A 6327-nucleotide genomic window follows, 5' to 3' on the forward strand; every position below is an offset into this window, starting at 1 on the left:
TGGACCCTCTCCTCCTCTCTCACTTGAGCTTATTGAGATGAGCCTGCCAAACCTGGTACTTGGTACCCAAGGCCTATGGAGGTGCTGGAGGCGCTGTCGGGACAGGTGAGCTGAACATCTAGGGCCTCTTCACTGAGGAGCCCACGTGCGTGTTCACACCAACGAACAAGTCTGCGGGAAAACAAAAAGAAGAAAAAAATTCCCCTTCAAACCAATTGATTCTTCAGCAGCAACAGGAAAATTTAAGCTGAAATGTCGACGGAACTCCAGCTCATGAAAGGCTCCAGTGAGGGCTCTGGGGAAGATAGGAGACACCTGCTAATGAGAAGAGTTTTTTTTTTAAACCATTGCAAGTCTTAGTTTTTTATTATTTAAAAAAAAAAAAAAAAAAGACACCCCTAGAATGACAGTTTCCAAAACTGGAGGGAAGAGAGAAACAGCGGAGGTTTTATAGAGACGGAATCTCTTGCTGAGACAAACTGTCAAATTTTTCATTATATCCATTTCAAGGCAGGCATTTATTAGCTTTCTAGTGACTATATATCTCATGTAATGTTCTTACTGTGGTTTGCCTCTTAATTACCTGTAGAATTTGCATTTAAACTGAGTTTAAGTGTGCTATCTACTCTTCGGCTTCACACAGCTGTTTCCATGGTAACCAAAGGGGTCTCCTGGTGGCTGGCTGGCCTGGAATGTCTGCTTCAGCTGGCCTAGAAGCATCTCCCCCTCACTGTTGATCCGTCTCCTTCACTTCACAGATGAAAGTGAATGAAAGCATCAAAGGATCCACTGACCCCTGTTGGATTTCTCTAGAAACTACTATCAGCAGCAAGATTTCCCTTTTTTGATGAGCCTTTCAGGATTGGGGTCTGGGGTTGATTTCTCCCTGTGTAGTCCACTCAGATTGTCCCCTCAGCTTCAGATACATCAATTGACTGGGCCTGATGTCCAGTCCCCTCTGTTGACCCAGAGACTTAGCACAGGTCCCAAGCCCAGGCTCCTCCTTGCCTGGAGAGCATGAGTGGAACTTCTTCCTGATGGGGAGCAGCCTGACCCTACATAAGCATTGTTCTTAAAGACAGTCGTAGCGGGAGGTCATGACAACACTATGCAAACTGCACTGAGCTAGTAATCAAGAGCACCTGGAGTCCAGGCCTGGCTCCTGCAGGCTTGGACGAAGCTGGTTTAGTCCTCCAAAGCTAAACAAGAGATGAAAGGAAGATGAACGTGTGCTGAGTGATTTTCCTTGATCCCACTGGCACTGAAAGCAAATGTTTCTAAGGTTACTTTTTCCCCTCAAAGAGAAATGGATTAAAAACAAACAAAGGTGCAGTATAACAATTTTTTGGGGGGTGGGGGGGTGGGGAACGACTTGTGATATGGCCCTGCACGGACCACAAGGGAAGAAACACAGACCTCTGACCCATCCCATGGTGTGGCCTCAGACTTGGGAAGCAAGGAGGCAAGAAGGGAACTGCACAGCTATCTGTGCAACTCTTGCCCTCAGCTCTCGGAAAAAGCTAAGCAGAGATTACGCTCACACCTTCAAGGACCGGAGCCCAGCTACCGACGTTCCCCCTTAATCCTCTCTGTTGACCAGTCCCGGGGTTGGGCTGAGAAAAGGCATAGATCTAGGTCTGCCATGTGATCTGTTATGTACCATCTCATCATGGAAGAAGCAACTCAGCTGGGAGTAGTGGTGGTAAACAGACTCGCAAATCACATGGACAATAGTAAGTGGCCAAAAGCCAGGATTCTAGGTAGTTCTACTTGCTTATCCTGGGAGCCAACTTTCCATTGCAACCAGATTTCAGAAGATAAAAATGTGGCAGGTGTCAGTCATTGTTTCTCCATGTTTAGTGAAGTCCTTCAAAAAATCTCCTTCGTTGCATCAGAACACTTAATCTGGTTTGTCTTCAAGATTGGCCGTGATTGAACCTGTAACTATATTGCCTTTTACTGGACATTTTTGTTTTCTCCTCTCCCTGGATGCTGCAGTAAACTTACTTCAACTGCCTGTATTTCAAATTCATCAGTGATTTAGACTGAATGTCTATGGCACATGGGAGTTCAGCACAACTCCCTGGTGACCCCTTGGCTGAATTCCTGAAAGGGAATGAGCTCCCTGTACTTGTCTTGATCTGTTTCCATGGGTCCTGAGTGGACCCCAGAATGGTGTGTATCTGTATAATGTGTGTCTGCTAAGGTGGTAATGTTGAAGACAAAACTTTCATCAACTGGGATTTAGAAAAATGCCTGTCTAGAAAGCACTTCAGCAGATAACCGAGCAGGGAAACGTTTGGGGACCCCCCCCGCCACCGCCCCAGGTAGGCATGGAGGCTGCAAGTTGAGCAACATCAGACTTAGGAATTGAGCCACTTCAGACTTGTACCTGCTTCTCCCAGTCCTCTCTCCATGTAACTACTTGAATATAAAGCTTTCACTAGGGGTTTCTGCCTCCTAAGCTTTAGCCTTCAGTGTTCTTATGCCTGAGCTTAATGGTTTCCATTTTGGTTTCTTCTCTAAGATATTCAAAACAAATGTAACCTTACTGAAGACTGAGAGACACAGAGGCTAATGTCTTGCAATTTATTTTTTTCTCATGAGATCACTTAACCCTCTAGCCTGTGTAGGTGTATAGCCTAATTCCCAGGATATAAGTGAGCCTGAATTGTTCACATCTGCATGATATGAGTAGACAACTTTCCATCAGGTGATGGAGGGGTTCCCATGATCTTCCAGTGATACAGCCAATACTATATTAGGGGTTATCCCTTTCAACAGTCTACTTCTAATTCTAGTTACTTCATTAGTTATTTCTCTTTCTGTTGCAATTAAGAGAAATCCAATCTAAAATATCTTAACTTTTAAATAGATGGGAAGCTATAGTACATATAGCTGAAAATACCAGAGAAGAGCTGACTTAGGATGGCTGAATCTGTGCGATCATTCAAAACACATATCTCATCTCCCAGCTCTGTTTTCCTTGTATTACCTCCACACTCAGGTAGGCTCTCCATTTGAGGTGGCAAGATGGTAGTCATAGTTCCGAGCTTATAGAGTATCAACCTCCCAGAAACAACAGAAGGAAGAAGGGGAGAGTCTCTTTCTCGCTGAAAGTTTTGGATGCACTGCTTATTGGGTCAAGTCAGGTTATATGTCCATACTTGATCCACCCATTATGGCCTAGGATATAAACAGCAGTGATTGGTTTAGGCTTGGTCCCTCTGACTGTCTCTGGTAGATGGACTGGGAACAATCCCACCTAAACTACATGAAAGAGAAAAATCTGGATGCTACCACAAGAGATACAATTACTCCAATTTCATTTCTTTATGTCACTGTTGTGAAAAAAGACTTATTTTCCTTACGCGAATTTGGCAACTGATGCCAAGTGTAGTAATATTACGATACTATACGATTAATAGATCATGATTTGAGTTCTTGTCTTTCTGACTCCATATTCCATGTTTTGGACTAAATTCTCTTGCTCAGTTTCCCTCGTGGCTACATTATGGAGATTGGACTCAGAAAATTTAGTTTGGTTTCTCAAAGTATACTAATTTGAATATTCTGAATCTTGTATGATGACGGTGATGGTGACGATGATGGTGATGATGATGATAGTGATTTTGTTAATTGGTGTCATATTTTGTTAATTGGTATAAATTTCTAAATATGTTCCATCGATTATTTTCTCACTTGCTGATGATTTAAGCAAGTATTTATGTCCCCATATCATTGAAGCTAAGAGGAAAGTAGACAATTCCCATAGTCACCCAGTCAGTGAAGAGAGCCAGGATTAGAAACTGGATCTCCTTTCTTTTATTTCAGAGTCCTTTCAACCACCTCCAATTCTTTGTTTTTATGATTTCTTTTCTTTTGCGAAGGACAGGCCCCCTGAGGAACAGGGTGAAACCCTAAGGATCCATATAGCAGATTCTTTATTGGTCCTGAGGGGAAAAGCCAAGTGCAGTGGTCTAGAAGTAAGTAGATGAACATCTATGAAGGTTTGAAAACCAGCATTACCCCCCAGACCACATTTGCTACCATAGTGAGAACTCTGGGTCCACCAGAAATCTCTGTTGGCCCTAAGGTGTTTTTGCTTTTCTGAAGGATTTTTATAATACTATGAGGAAGATGAGCTCTTAGCTTCTCCCCTTGTTCATGCGACACCTCTATTTTTGCAGTTCCTCCATTGATTCACAGCTTAGGGGGAGGATGTGCCAATCTAAGTGGTCTGATCCTAAGACCACTAGGACTTTAGGATCTAGGCTTGGCTATGTTTACTAGTGAGCAAGGTCAGTGATGCCCAGGTATCGAAGGTGGAGCCATGTGGAAGTCCGCCCTGGCCGTACACAGCAAGGGAGGAAGCTGTCTTCAGGGAATTTAAAAACAATACTAAAATTGACTGAAAGTTGATCTGGTTTTTATTACCACTGTGTTCCCAAACTCAGTGTCAGTGACAAAATCCTTCTCCCCAGAGGGGTAACTGCTCCCACCACCACACCCTTTATATACCCCTGCAGGTAGGACGAACAGAGGCCAGGGGGAGTGGAATAGAAATTTCCAATACTTAGCATTTACTGCAGCTGAAACCCCGCTCTCCTCCCCGCTGCCGGCCCCGCCCGAGCTTGCCCACAGATGCTCTGAGGGAGCACGCTCAGCAAAGAAACTGCTACCGATCTGTCACTGCAGACTGTCTGCGCTCCCTTTGGGCTGCTTGCCTCTCCCAAGCAACTCCCAGCCAAAAAGAGCTCAGCAGTGGGATCCCCCAGGGCAGCATAATGACCCAGACTGTAAATGTGGTTATTGCTACCGCAGCACTGGAAAGGGAGAAAGAGAGCGACAGTGAGAATAAGAGAGTGACTGAGTTGGGTACTGGGTGGGGGGGTGGTGGTGGTTTGAGACAGGGAGAGAGAGGGAGTGGGTGAGTGTGGATGCGAATGGCTATAGCATTGGGAATAAGAGAAAGAGAGAGAGGCTGTGAGCTCACCCTGTCGTCCAACTCTCACCCCTGGATCGACTGTGGCTTTACCTTTCTGTCCTTTGCTTTTCTCAGCAGCCAGTCCTTACTTGGGTCACTACTTACAATTCCTAACCCTATTCAGTTTTAGAGAAGTATTCACTTGCTTAGGAGAGAAAGCAGGGAATGTGTTGAAGGCTGCAAAGTGTCTCTGGCCCTTTCAACCTTGGAGTGCTTTGCTGGGCTTTAACTGTCCTCAGTAAACCTTTATTTTTCATGAAATGTCCTCAGCACCGCGCCCTGTGACAATGCTCCTTTCTTCCGATGTATGCACAGTGACATGAGGATAGCATCCCCAAATATACCCAGAAGCTGTGTCTGCGTCCTGAGCTCTTTTGGCAGAGGGCAGGGAAACTTGCAAGGCCTCACACCCCATCTCTTGGCAGATGAGGAGTTGGGTACTAGGCTAAGAGGGGAGATACACGGACAGGCATCTTGATTGAGGCTCTAGGAGGCTTGCTTTCTGGGGTCTCCCTGTTCCTTTATCTGACATTGGGTTGTCATTTTCCTGAACTTTGGGGGTCATCTCTGCAGGGCATCTTTAAAAACATTTGCTGGGCCTCTTTGATCTCCAGGCCAGAATGTATTTTCTGAAATACCCACCTGTGTCTAAAGATCACTCCTGTCACGTTCCCTGTCCAGGGTTGGATCTGAGAGAAATCCCTAGGTGTTCCTGTGATTGCAGAGATGGGCATTTTCTCTGCAGCATCAGTCCATGTCTCTAAGGCTGTAGACATGACACATCTCTGTAGAAAATTCTGTTTTTGCTTCTGTGACCCTTGTGGATCTGTCAAGTGTCTGCCTGTGGTTCTGGGGTCCCTGCATCTTCCATGGAACGGCCTTCCGAGCCACTGTGATCCTTGGACTGGTGTCTCCTGGGAAACGTCTTTCCTTGCCTCTGTGACTGCGGTGGATTTCTACCCTGGAACACCTGCATGTGCCAGTCATCTTTTAGGCTTTCTCAGGGAATCATGGTATCCTGCAGTAGGGGAGGAGCATTGCCTGGCACTAGAGCTGTCAGTTCAGTCTGGAAGGACCCTGGGCAAGCCCTGCAGGGAGAAGATGCGCAGTCACCCTTGTCAGCTAGGTGCCCTAGTCCATCCTTGGTGTAGAAATGAGGGGCTGCCTTGCCTGCAGAGAATTTAGAAACAATACTGAAACTTTCTAAATATTAATCTGCTTTATATCTGTATTAGTTTGCTAGAGCTGCCATAGCAAATACCACAGATTGGGGGGCTTAAACAACAGAAAGTTATTTTCTCACAGTTCTAGAGGCTGGAGGTCCAAGATCAAGGTGTTGA

The sequence above is a fragment of the Balaenoptera ricei genome, chromosome 16 (assembly GCF_028023285.1).
Source record: "Balaenoptera ricei isolate mBalRic1 chromosome 16, mBalRic1.hap2, whole genome shotgun sequence".
In the NCBI taxonomy this organism is placed as follows: domain Eukaryota; kingdom Metazoa; phylum Chordata; class Mammalia; order Artiodactyla; family Balaenopteridae; genus Balaenoptera; species Balaenoptera ricei.